Below are 14,586 nucleotides of genomic sequence, written 5' to 3'. Positions count from 1 at the left end.
TGGTCCATGGCGCATGTTTGCGTTTTGCGCAATGAAACGTAGCGCCGTTTCTCGGGCGCCGTTTTACTCCCCGACGGCTGTAAACGGCGGTGATGGACTATGGAACGTCACCACTCCCCGCCCGAGGGCGGTCGACTTGAGTAGCGCTGAAGGTATGTGGACCCTTCAGACGCGACTTTCTCGTACACTGAGTCTTTTTTGACACGAGACAAGCTCTGCGACGTTTCTAGAATGGTGTTTTAACAGTTTACGTCAACTATTTGTGTTTCAGTATCGCTATAAATTGTGGTCACGATTTCTGAGTTATACTTTCGATCGAAGAGTATAGTCTTTGCTGCATTGAAGAGACAAACCATGAACCATTATAAAGAAGTCAGCAAACAACCTTTTACGCAACTTCGCTGGGCTGGGGCATAGGCTTAATGAGCAAGCAATTGGCTGACTCAGAATACACTAGAAATGTCGCGTGATATTTGGTTTCGAATTTCATTCATATCAGAATAAAAGCGTTCTCGTCGGTGGCCCCGAGTTTTCAGTGGTAGAGCGGCCGGGCGGACAGCCTTCTATTCCTTTCAAAATGGGGAAGATTCCTGCTTTATATATATATATATATATATATATATATATATATATATATATATATATATATATATATTTTGTGAGACAAGGTTTAGGCAGCCAGCCTCCTCTTTACTCTCCCGAGTGCGAGCCCCACCACTGGGACCCAAAACGGTGATGATGACTATGTACAGGTGAGCATATGAAGCGTATGAACGATGCTCACACTAATTCCCCGCGCGCACAAGCGGCGAGCCAGGCCGCGAGTTAGCCAGAAGGGTAACGCCAAACGAATCGTTTGAGACGCGAAACGTGAACGATCTCCGAACCACGATAACGATGGTCCGAAGAAACGTCTACGGGAGTGACGCGATAGTTCACGGGGGATATTTTTTCGTTAATAATGTTTGGTCCAAGGAAGCGGGATTGAAACTTCTCAGACAAACTGGGTGTAGGAATGGGCGTCCAAAGGAGCACTTCCTCTCCAGGACGAAAGGAGACGTCACAATGAGAGATGTCGTAACGTTGCTTGTGATCCAGCTGACTGACTGCTGTGTTGAAGCAAGCACGTTAACGGCATTCCTCAAGTCTCGAGACGAACTGTGCGGGTATACTGGCCGTGGTGTTAGTTGGGGCATTGAAGAAAGCGGCGTCGATGGTGAATGTCGCTGAAGGGTGGTAAACTAGGTAGAAAGGTGAGTTCTCCGTAGTTCTTTGGATAGCGATGTTGTGAGCAAACGTCACAAAAGATAAATGTTTGTCCCAGTTGTCGTGTTTTGGCCCGATATACATTGATATCATGTGCATTATTGTGCGATGAAATCGCTCGGTTAAGCCATTTGTTTGTACGTGATATGCGGATGTCGTGTTATGTACTGTGCCACAAGCTCCGATTACTTCTTTGATCATTGTTGACAGGAAAGTCTTGCCACGGTCACTTAACAGTACACGAGGTGCACCATGACGCAGCACATTCGCATTCAGAAAGAAGGTGGCAACGCCTGAGGCCGAACTAGAGCGTAGATGAGCGGTCTCGGCGTAGCGTATGAGCTGGTCAATAGCTGTCACGATCCATCGATGACCTGCCGGCGTTATGGGCAGAGGGCCGACTAGGTCTATCCCAACGATGGCAAAGGGTGTCTCCGGACATGGGATGGGCTGTAACAGCCCAGCAGGACGCGAAGTTGGTCGTTTCCGCCTTTGACACTGGACGCAAGAAGCGACGTACTTGGCCACAAAGGTAGACACGCCTGGCCAAAGAAACGGCTTCTTAACGCGGTGGTATGTTTTTTTGGAAACCCAAATGGCCAGCAGATGTGTCATCGTGAAAGGCCTCAAGGATTTGTGTGCGCAGCGAATGTGGAAGAACAGGTACCCAGCGGTGCCCTTCGGAATTGGCAATGTAGCGGTGCAGCACATAGTTGTCGAGCTTAAATAGTTGCAGTTGTCGACGCAATCTGGCATTTGGTGCAGTAGTAGTTCGCACAGGCGTTAGATAATGCAGTTACAGTAGGGATCAGAAGATTGACACGAGGCGAGCTGAGGGACGCGATTTGGAAGATAACGCGCCAGTAAGCGCTAGAGGTAATAACGAGAGTGGAGACTTCGTCTAAAAGTGGCGAGGCATGAAGAGATATACTCGAATGTAATAGTGTCAGGGGGCAGCGAGAGAGAGCGTCGGCATCTTGATGCTTTTTCCCAGACTTGTAAACAACATCAAAATCGTAGTCTTGTAAGCGCACCACCCAGCGAACAAGGCGTCCAGACAAATTTTTTATTGACGACAACCAGCATAAGGCGTGGTGGTCGGTTAAGACCGTGAAGTGGCGTCCATAAAGATATGGTCGAAATTTTTGTATCGCCCAAACTACTGCGAGACATTCCTGCTCTGTGATCGAGTAGTTCTTTTCGGCAGCGGTTAATGCGCGCCTGGCATAGGCAACAACTCTCTCTGGTAAGGTGGTATCACGCTGTAGAAGGACGGCACCGATCCCATGGCCACTAGCGTCGGTACGCAAGCACGTTGGTGCGTTCTCATCGAAGTGATAGAGGACAGGGTTGGTGGTTAATGCTTGCGTGAGGGCTTGGAAAGAAAGTTCGCAGTCCTCTGTCCAAGGAAAAGCAGTACACGACGTCAGCAACTTGTGCAGTTGCAAGGCCATGGCAGCAAAATGACCGATAAAGCGGCGGAAGTATGATGCCAGGCCCTAGAAACTTCTGAATTGTTTTTGATATTGAGGGCGAGGGAAGCGAAGCACGGCAGCACCCTCGTCGGGATCTGGTCGAACGCCATCTTTGGTGATGAGGTGGCCCAACACTTTCATTAGGATCAGATTGCAGAGTTTGCGGGTCAGCCAAAGAAGTATTGCGGTAGAATACGCAGTCATCCGTAAAAGGTATGACTCGGGGTGAAAGGTTATCTGGTAAGTCAATATAATGAGAAAAAGAAGTCAGTTTCATGCCCCAGGCAACTTATTGGTTGCTGTAGAAAATTATTAGCTATACGATGTAAGGTAAGCTACATAAACTTCTGTAAACATTCGCTTGCTAGCTGAATTCAGAAGCACGTTCTCACGCGTGCACAGGCAAACACGAACGCGTGTCACTCCATAAACGCGGAAAATCGCTGTCAGAACACTGGTGTCAGGAAGTGGGAGAGCAGGCGGTGAGCATATTGCCCTTCGTGCTGACTGTCGCTTCAGCGCGAACTGGTCGCCCGAGTACACAGCGCCCACGAAGCCAGCAGATATCTCCGGTCGGCAAGCTTTCCAACCCAGCGCAGATGTCCTCCAGGAGAGGACACCCGCTGTCACGCTCAAACGCCGTAGCTGAAGTAGAAACGCATACGCAACTAACCTGCCCTCCTCCACCCTCTTCTAGCGCATGCGCATCTCGCCGCTCCTCTCCTGCGCGCGGGAGCAGGTGGCGCGCACGTTGCTTGCCTTCCTCTCGTTCTCGTACATGACAAAACAAGAGGGCGAATGGTAGACATTGCTGGCTTTGTTAGGGGACGATGATCAGGAAAACGGTCGAGAGACTTGAAGCAATCTACAGGCATCTACAGACGAGAGAAACAACTTAGCATCGCATGAATATCCCTTGCGGAAACGGTGCTGATACATAACAATTATGTTGTACTCTCGGAAATAATTTATAACTTGCGGGTGCAGGACATGTCAGAAAAATTTGCACATTACACTTGTTATAGATATGGGTTCATCAGAATAAAAGATTGGTATGACCTTAGTTATTCCCGAAACGTTAACAATGTTTTCATCAGAGAACAATTAGGGAACTATTTCGGGAGTGCATGGGACAGCACTTGCTATGTGTGTTTTCTTTTAGAATAATGTGATTACATCTATTGTGGTCGCATCTAGATAAAAATTTATTTGACTTCTCCAAATAACCTTTCGCTTCATCAATAACTGTCACAGACATTCTTACAGCAGAGAGCACGCTTAAATTTAGGCATGTAGTGACATCTCCGTGCCTAAATACCCAGGAAAATGCGTCATTTAGTCTTCGAACCCAAATTACGGGACACTCTCGCCGTTTGAGTCTGCGAGGACTACATCGAGATGAGAAGCTCGTTTTATTATGTGCCAGAACGTGTGAGGATTATTCATCAGGCATTGATGCTAAATCACGGCAGGAAAGATGTTGAACGGTATTTTCATGTAGGGACTTGTATTCAGGACTACATTATTGGTATTGTTTCCATGATTCCGAGAACCTGTCATTATCCGGATTTTGATGTAGGCGCTTCGTTTTGTTATTGAGACGTTTTAGTGTTTTGTTACAACTAGGCGTGCTGCTATATTTTATGGCTATAACTGGAACAAACCTGTAAATTGAGTTATCAAATCTGTCTCTAAAAGTTATGCAATTTTATTCTACTGCTCGTAATAAATTTTCATGTAAAAAGTCAGTGAACAATGACACATATGAGTTTTTACTTGCATAGTCAGGCTTTTTATAGCATTTTGTACTCTAGGACAAAATTTTCTGTTTAGCGTTTGAAGCAAACGACCAGGGTTGATTGGAGAATCATCGAAGAGTAATATCCGAACATGAGGTGAGTAATCAGTGTGGAGGAGGTCAACTATATATATTGGCAAACATTGCTTAAGTGCACTTGAGTATTGTAGCGAGTGGCGTTGCTGAAAAGTCTACACACGAGTGAAATAATTCTCATGTTTACATTTGCACGGCTGGAACTGACTAAGTGCTTCATCAATACAAGAAAAATTGAAAATGCCAAACAATAATAACACTGATTAGGGAAATAGTGTCAAGACGTCGTTTATCACTCGGCAAATTTCAATTGAACAAACAGTGTTTGGAGGACGGTAAAAGGCTTCAACAATTATGGTGCTCTTGCTGTTTGTGTCACACTGAAGTTAGTTTTATTTAAGAATACTGTAGCTCTCACTTGAGGGCCATTACAGGAGAGGAATTGTCAAAATAAAAATATAAATTTGAGCACCGACAATACTACGTTAGACAGCATTGTCAAACACTAATTGCAGGGAGGATGAACAAGTATACCCAGTATGCACAGAATGCCAGTAAGCATGACCATTTCCTAATTGTCCCGTTGCCTGTAACACAATTCTAGTTGAGTGTAAAATGATTTAACACTTTGTGCTCTCACAGTGCAGTCCGGAAGGCGATTCCATGTATTAATACACGAAGGAAGGAACGACTATTGAAAACCATCAAGGCGTGTTTTATAAGGCTCTACACTTGCACTGTGGTTTAAACGCGCACTGTGTTTTAGAGGGGGGCGAATATATGTTTCTTTGTTTATTGTTATTTGATTTCAGGTTATCTGGAAAAATAATTTCATTCGTAGTTTTTCTCGTCGTGTTTATAGCAGTTGCAAGTCGCAAAATTTAAACACGTGCGTTACAGAATCGGCTCTCCGATAACGCGAAAAAAGAAAAGTCACAGCGGTCCTGTGAATTTTTTCGAGCTTATCTCGCAACTACAGTTTGTGAGGGCTCCAAACTGGGGAGGCGTACTCCAAAAACGGGCGAACAAATGTTTTGTACTTAATTACCTTCCTATGCGTTGTTGCATGATGCAACGTTTTTCTAAAAAGAACAGTTTCCCGTAAGCCCTAGAGCATACCTTCTCCACTTGGAGCCGCCAGCACAAGTCATAATGGATGATCACCCCTAAGTACCTAAAGCTGCGTACGTTCAACAAATAGTTGTCACGAAATTTATAGTCAAAGGAAGACGCGGTTTTCTTTCTTGTTATATGAGCAAACGTCGATTTCGAATAATTTATTTCCATTCCCCATTTTATGCACCAGTCATTTAAACCTTGGAGGCATCGATTAATTTTCCTTTGGTCGGTTTTATCTCCCACTGTCGAATAAAGCGAAGAGTCATCGGCAAAAAGTTGTGTTTTAACAGGTGATTCCAGAGCACTGGAAATATCATTGATGTAAATCAAGAACAATAGCGGCTCTAATACTGACCCTTGTGGAACCCCAGACAAGATTTCTAGTGGATGAGACATGATGATTTCTATGCGGACGGATTGTACACGCCCACTAAAATAGCCTGCAATCCAGTTCACAATGTCGGGAGCATTACTTGCGTTCTGAGTTTTCAAAAGCAATTTACAATGCGGTAGCTTATCAAAGGTCGTTGCAAAATCGATGCAGATGACTTCAATTTGTTCGCAGGCATACACAGCTAAATAAAAATCATGAACCGTCTGAATCAGTGGCGAAATGGTTCACAATCCGCTTCGGAAACCATGTTGTCAAGACAAGAAAAAGTTATTGGCTTCAAGGAAAAGAATGATATGCTTTGATAATGCATGCTCTATAAGCCTACAGGTCCGCGAAATAAGTGATATGGGACGATAGCTGTTAACTTGGCTTCGACTTCCGGATTTAAAAACCGGAATCACAATACCACTGCGCCAATCTTGAGGTGTGAACTGGTTTCCAAGGATTTTTTTCAAGATTATGGTTAGGTAAAATGACTTCTATTCAGCATATCGCCATAAAAAATCTCTTGGGATCCCGTCTGGCCCGCTTGCTTTCTTGGTATCAAGCGTAAGTAATTGCTGAAATTTGCCTGCCTGAGTGATTTCTAGTGGGCCCATTGCGCAGGCGCCCAATTCACTGCGCTCGTTGTTTGCTTCCTCTGTTTTCGTCTTCGTAAATACTGACTGGAAGAATACGTTGAAGCAGTCTGCTATGTGCGTATTTTCCGTGATCATTTGAGATCCGCTTTTTTATCTGGTATATCTGTTCTTTCTTATTCCTTAAGTGCATCCAACACTTTTGTGGCGAAGCCTTCAGTAGCCCAGGAAGCGTTATGTTAAAGTACTTTTTCTTAGATTCCCGTCGCGGTAATTTTAATTGAGCACGCAAACTCGACACCTTGGCTGGGTTTTGTTTGTTTTTGCGGAATCGTTTTATTCTGCATTTTCTGTATATTATTTCCCTAGTTATCCATGGCCTATGCTCCTTCGTTTTGTTCATACGGGTGGGAATAAATTCATCTATGCAATGCTCGACGATTTCCTTGAAACGTTGCCACAATTCTTCTCCAGATTCACTAGATGACACAAGGTCAAATTCACTGAATGATAGACTTAAGTTATCTACTATTGTTGTACTGTCTGTCCATGCGTAGTCTTTTGTACATTTAAAACCAGGTGATCGTCAGCGACTCAGTATATCGATTGGTATATCGACGAATATTATTTTGGGGTCTGATATTCCTGGTTCGACTGAAACAGTATTAACAACTATTTTGCAAGATAGGAACACAAAGTCTTCAAAAAACTTAAATATGGGGTTTTACGTGCCAAAACAACTTTCATGATGAGGCACGTCGTAGTGGTGGACTACGGAAATTTCGACCACCTGGGTTTTTTTAACGTGCACGTAAATCTAAGTACACAGGTGTTTTCAGGAACACAAGGTCTAGCAGTGACTTAGAATATAAAGTTTCTCTTGTATTTTCTGGAACAAGTTGACCTAAATTATGGTAAATCATAATTTCCAGTGGGTTTTCAGCACTCAAAACTTCCGTGTGTCCGTCGAGAGAGTTTTCCAATTTATGTAGGGTAAATTAAAATATCCCGTCATTATTAGCCTTGTACTATTATTCAAATAAGTGCACTAACAAGCGTTTACTTCGTCCAGTTAATAGTGCAGTCGACTTTGCTGTAAATCGGTGAGACCTTTCGGATTGTGTACACTTTTTCTGCGGCTCTATTTTCACTTTTACATTCAACTTTTCAATTATTTCAATTCTTTTCAAATCTCCAATATTCTTAAGAGGAAGCTTTAGCTCGGGTGCTCTGACATAAATGCATGTAAAAGGAGAATTCGTTTTTCTCGGCAACCACTGCACCAAATATGACGAAATATGTTGCATTAAAAAGAAAAACTTAAAATCTAGTGACTGTTGATTTCGAGTGTTTCACTTAGGTCGTGAGTTTTTCATTAAAAATTACAAAAAATAGAAAATTTTGTGAAGCGCGAAACTATAAAGTTTGCAACTGTAACTCAGCAAGGAAAAACGATATCACGATTCTGTGAATTGCATGTGATAGCACATGTAAAGTGGACAAAATTAATATGCTACACATAAATCTGAAAAAATTCGGTAATATGGAAATACAGCTTTGCAGGACCCTTGTACTCAATGTAAGCAATTCACGTAAGATCTAAATTGACATATCGAATTTCTCCGCTTTGAATCATCTAATGGATGCCGTTTGCAGAATAGCCATATCCGTTCTTGATGCAGAGGTGTTAATTTATGCAATTCGTGCTTCTACATTTTCGAACTTGCAAATTCTTGAAAATTCTTTTACCAATATTCAAGCCCTAAATCGAAATTCCCCTTCCAACAGTCGCTAGATAGAACTTTCTCTCTCAAATGCGACGCAATTTCTTAAAATCTGTGCAGGGGTTATCTCAGAAAAGCGTTTTACCGTTTTACATGGATAGCTAAATCGCGAGCTAAAGCTTCCTCTTAAATCAGGGAATGAATCAAGTTGCCTAGCGCAACGAAGTGAACTTTTTCAACGAAGTGAAGTTATTTTGAATCAAATGAACTGAGAAAGAAGTCTTGAAAGAAAAAAAGATGTACACTCAAAGCACAATTGAAAGACGAAACGACGGTTTTCTTTCTCGATGAAACTCACATCACAAACCAAGTTATTCCGATGACTTTATAAAAGCGGCACGGCGGCCAACGCTCCAGATTAACTAACCACTTTGGGCGGGTGCGCAGTTCGCCCGCAATAAATTCGATACCTCGCGCATAGCAGTGACACGACCAAATCGTTCGCCTTGTGGTAAGAAACCGAACGAGTCGCACGGTAGTTCTGTGTCGTAGTCCACGTCGTATGCGGCAAGGGCGTAGTCTAGATTGATGCTGAACTGCTTGCCATCACATGCCTGCAAAAGAAAGAGCGCGTCACATATGGTGAAGAAGTTGAGCTCAGTCTTGGCAAACACAAACATGACACTAAGTCCCCTGTCAATTCAGGACCGCCTTTGAAGCGCAGTGCATTGTATGCTTATTAATTCGATTACCGATGCTGCTAAACTTCACCCAGTTTGCGGTGCGGTGTGTATTAGAAACATTGGTTAGTGCAGGTATGTGCACCCGCTCACAAAATATTACGGACCATGAAATTTGAAGAAAAGTTGAATATCTCCGCAGTCACCCAACGCAGCCTGGTATTTTAATTTCGGGCCTCGACTAGATTATGCGAACACCATTGTCATATACAATTTTAGTGGCTACTGCTGCAGCCTGTTCGGGAAGTGAACGTTTTCTGATATCTCGTGGTCCGTATAGTTTTGTGGCCCGATGTATGTATGATTGTATGTATGTATGTATGTATGGTTGTATGTATGTATGTATGTATGTATGTATGTATGTATGTATGTATGTATGTATGTATGTATGTATGTATGTATGTATGTATGTATGTATGTATGTATGTATGTATGTATGTATGCATGTATGTATGTATGTATGTATGTATGTATGTATGTATGTATGTATGCATGCATGCATGTTCGCGTGTAACTTCTGTCCTGCAAACTTGATTAACTGCGTAGTCCACGGTATAGTCCAACTTGCGCCAATGATTGGTATAGGATCGCGATGCTGTGCTGAAAGAACCAGGTTAAAAAGCAACTTGGGTTGCTGGGCGTGCAACACTGGGAACGTGGTGCTTTTTAGCGAACCCCTTCGACGCCAACTTGGGTCGCAGCATATATTCCACAGTGTAAGGGCGCTCTTCAACGACCCTCTTTCATCTCTGAGTACCACCAAGTATGTGACGTGGTTATACGCCAGTCTTCACTAATCCTCTTTGACGCCATCTTTGGTCACTCAGTATGTGTCACTGGGCATGGCGCTTTTCACATATTCGTCATATAATACATATAATTAACGATTACCCACCAATTATAGAATAGATTGCTCAGCGCATTGAATTAGCCAATCATTTTGAAAGGATGAATGCATTGCCAATGTGCCTCTGCAGTGCACTTTGCTATGCATTTTGACTCTGTTGCGCGACAAAAATATGTATGCGAGCGCAGGTCCCTGAAAGCCCAACAATGAGCCGTGTTCTATTAAAGCCTAGCTAGAGGTTTCGAAATGCAGCGAAGGCAGAGTATTTGGCGAAACTCGGACGTCACCGCTGCATTTCTTTCCTGCCTTCCTCGGTCACCTGACACAGCAATGTGCTTCTTTAGTTGTGTCCTTTAGTTTAGGTGGATTTGCCAACTTCGTTTAATGTGTTGTTGCTTGTTCTTTACTTACCGATGTTTTGTATTGCACTTTTCATTGTGGTTGAAATTCTAGCGATCTGTTGCCCTCACTCGATGCCTTCATTGAGTAAGGAAAAAAAAAGCTTTTTTTTTCTCAATTGCGTAGGGTAGTGGTTATGAACAAGCGCACTTTCAGAATTTATAGGAAGCCAGTGCTATTTGCCTTTATTGGCGTTAGCAAGTGTGATTACGAAAATACTGGTAACAAACAAAGTGGTTTCCTGGGCTTTGTGTGTGTTCATGTTTATTCAGTCCTAAATATAGAATCAATGGGAATAAAATTTACCAGCGCGACACAATTAACTGCAGTGCTTAATTCTGATATAGCATGTATGTTTTGGCTGATGATAACAAATGTAAGTGCCAAAATAAATATAAGAAACCCAAACAGTTTGATTGCTTTGAATAGGTTTAACCAGGCGTAGATCTGAAACAAATTGTAAGAAATTTGGTTCCATAACAATGACGAAAATTGCAGGCCTAAATTTAAACGCGTGGCTGTAATTCTATTTTCCGAGAGATATTATTGACTTTAAAAACAGAGAGGTCGACGTGAGCTAGTGCGCTCTAATCTGCTACTTGCACCCAGGAAGAGCAAGGTAATCGCAAAAAGTAGTGAGTGAAGTATACATATTTCTTCTCAGTTTTTGTAAAGTGATGGAACTTTGATGCTTAGTGAAAAATAACCGAAAGATTGACACCCTCGGGGCACGTTTTGTTATTTTGTTGCAACAGTATGGACGCTTACATTCAAAGCAGTACGAAGACATTTTTTCGAAGCTTTAAAAATCTTACGAGATATTATGTCCCACGTCAATGAAATTTCAAAAAGTAAGCGCAAATGAGGAAAAACACGCGCCATTTCAATTAAATACCGGAATTGACTCGAGACGACGGTCCTAGCATCATCGACATCATCGTCGCGTCGTGACATAGAGAGAATTCGGCTCTCTAAGTGTAGCAGTAGTACTGGGTGCGAAAACGTTGTGCGCAAAAAAAGAACACACCCTCACAGGGGTGCAGCGCACCTTTCTTCTGGCAGCGCTCGTAGGCGGTTGCCGCAGCAATCACACGAACGACGCTAGCCTGAATATCGTAACCCCATTGCGGATCCGCGCCCAGGGTTCCAAAGGCGAAACTGGGTCCGTATTTACTATAGTTGGCATTCGCTACCCACATTCGCTAATAGTATGTTCACCTAGTGAGAAAGGCTGAAATTTTCTCTTAATGACAATTCCACCGCAATAGCTTTTCCTGAATTTCGGTAAAAGCTATTGGTGAAAGCCTTTGCAATGGAACTGTTCGAAAAAGTGAATTCCAGCCAATTCTGGCGCTGAAGTTGATATCAGTGAACGCGTTAAGCGGATGGCGCATCGCCCCTAAGAACGAAAATGTTTTTCAGTTCGGCTCCTGGGGCAGAATTGACAGAGCTTTTCGATCGTAAATGCTTTTTTTTTTCATTTCCTGATCGCCTTCGCTAATGATGTGTCCTACATCCCTATTGGCTAGCACGACGGCTTTTAGCGTGAGAACGTTGTGTGAAAACGGGCCCTGGTTTGCTGAAAAAAGAACGTTACAATGCATTGTTCACTGTTCTTTGCTGCCTCCGAATATTTTTACAACCCATGAGCTGTTTGCCGACATATTTACCGGACAATTTTTTTTTTTAATGCCTACAACTTCAAAATGGCAATCAACGTTGACTCAAGTGATATTCTTTGTTCGGCAGCTGTTAGTAAGTTGTACTAAATATATTATGGCGTATGTTGCACACTGGCTGCGCTGTCATTTCTACAGACACAGAAATACGCATCAAGACGCTACATTTGAAAAAGCTTGAGCATGGTTTGTTTTTCCACGTCTTCTGCTGCACTACGCAGTGACCACCAATGCTACAAATGTACAGTTAAATACGTCGCGTCGTCTCGATAAATGCCACCCGCTTGAGAGGGACACAAGGGGTGGGGAATGAATTAAACAAGATGCCGAAATTGGCCTTGAAGCAGCTTCATAAAGTTAAACTTATACGAGATAATTTATTTGCGCAAAAACATTGCCACCTTAGGGGGTCGCATCATTTTTCGCAGTAAAAATCGCCCGTGGCAAATGGTCGTCCTTAAAGTAGTTGCGCCCAAGATCTCAGAGGCCATGATCTAGTGCACATTATAGTGCCTGCTTTAATTGAAAGTTCCCTACATATGGTGCTGCGACCTTTTCCTTCAGCAATCTACAAGTACTTTTTCGTCATATAGTCTTAGGCAACAGCCCAGGAAAGATGTCAACCGTAAAGTCAGATCTTTTAAACGGAAAAACACGGTGGACACAAAGCAACCTGTGGACTTTATCAAAATTCAAATAATGAAATCACACTGAAGACATTTTGCAACAAATCAAATGCCAACTGCGCACAGTTTGACGCCAGATCGCGTTGTGTAAAAGCGAATGGAGGGAACGCCCTCATGCAGACAATTCCTCCGTAGTGTGGAACTGAGGCCCGATGTCCCAGTATCCCCAGTATCTTTGAGAATGCCCCAGTATCTTTTAAGCGATAAATGTAGGTCCAGTCATAGCACGGCGCCTCGACTTATCTTTCCTTACCGATAGAAATGCGCCTATTTTCGGTGCTTTGATATCTTATTTGGGACGGGTTAGTCGCAACGTACACAGGGATACATGAAAACGTACTCCAATCACATCGTGTTTTGAATCAAATCAAATGAGAAATTATTGTTTAGGGTTTTCCAAAACTTTTATGGGAATCTTCAATCTGAGGCCGCCTTCACAGTCGTTGTCATTCGGTAGTCACATTCGCTTATAATACGTGGAGAAACAAGAATGACTACAATTTTCTCCTAAAGAGAAGACGAAAATATTTTTCTTTTCTATTTTCTTCAGAAAGCATGAATGAATGACGGGAATAACGTGGCTATGTTTAGTTTAAGTATCGAGAACAATAAACATTTTAGATATACAAACCATGCGCCTTGCTCATACTTCGGAGCTTCTCTAACTTAGGCAATGGAAAAATGTATTTAAGTTTAGTGGCCAGAATACTAGGTGCCAGTGCCATGGAAGACCGGTGCGCTTATAGTGCAGGGGGTATTTCCTTTTTCACATTGTAGCAAGCACCTGGTTTCGTTCTCGCTGCAATCTATTGGCTCTCAAGGTTAGAGGTTGTCGGACGGGGAGAATGCATATGGCTCCTCATACCTGAGAAAACTGTTTAATTAGCTTTTCAGTGCGAGCCAACCCGCCCCGTCATGCGCCTTGAAGTGACGCTGGAGCTTTCAGAGGCTATGTGCAGTACATGTGCAGTACTTAATTGTGCAGCACTGCATATCATTGTGCAATGTTGCACATTATTATGAAGTAATGAATAATGTCGGTTCCACAGACGGTGTTCAAGAAGCAACAAATCGGCAGTCCTGCTGAAGGTCGCAATAAATTTGACTGCGTGTTGTAACGGTGGTGAAAACTCCACACGATGCGCAGGAGTGTTCGTAATAAGTCGCACGTGCACTGTCGAAACGCTGATGCCTAAAAAGGAACCCGCAGGAGGCATCGTTAACACAGCGTGGACGTCAGATTGGAGAATTAATGCACCAGACAGAAGCTCCTGCGTTTTCAATAGTGGTGCGATTTCAAGATTACGTTTCTGAGTCGCCCAAACTGCATATCTTGCGTCGTCTGATTGCGAGGAAGTGCTACGATAACTGGATGCTAGTTTGGATAACATATCTGGAGTAAGATGTTTTTTATTCCGTAATGTGTCCAAAGTTGTCACACCTGACCATTAAATAAAGCGCTGTTGCGATTTCATGCAGTGCGTGGCGTTCCTAGTGGAAGAATTCGAAAGGCAATGTTTAAAAAAGCGTCGAAAATCTGCGCATGAAATTGACTGATTTCATTGCACCCTGTAAGGAAAGAGTTAAGGAGTAGTAATTGACAGGTAGATTGTTGCCATAAAAACGGGGACAACAAGCCAAAAAGAGTTCTTTATATATTTAAGAAGTCATTCTCTTTGTATACAAGTACTTCAAGACTAAGACCCTTAAGAGAGACAGAAAAGATATTTAACTGAATATATTTGTCACTACTCCATCAGTTAGAAGGGGGATGGCCACGAGTTATTATCATGGAGCGCTAGCCCAACAATGCCAAGAAGTAGCGCCAGGGTGTGTTTTTTTAAC

At 42.9% G+C, this 14,586-nt stretch overlaps 1 protein-coding gene across 1 annotated transcript in view; it reads right to left on the bottom strand.

The window, feature by feature from the left end:
- Window positions 1-8,773: 8,773 nt before the first annotated feature.
- Window positions 8,774-14,586, bottom strand: part of LOC129388357 (uncharacterized) — a 57,983-nt gene continuing 52,170 nt past the window's right edge. The window contains exon 8 of the mRNA XM_055078489.2: window positions 8,774-9,004. The gene's annotated coding sequence lies outside the window, so the exon portion shown is untranslated. The remainder of the gene's footprint in view (window positions 9,005-14,586) is intronic.

The sequence above is a fragment of the Dermacentor andersoni genome, chromosome 10 (genome assembly GCF_023375885.2).
Source record: "Dermacentor andersoni chromosome 10, qqDerAnde1_hic_scaffold, whole genome shotgun sequence".
Lineage (NCBI taxonomy): Eukaryota > Metazoa > Arthropoda > Arachnida > Ixodida > Ixodidae > Dermacentor > Dermacentor andersoni.
This window is presented reverse-complemented; position numbering and strand designations above follow the sequence as displayed.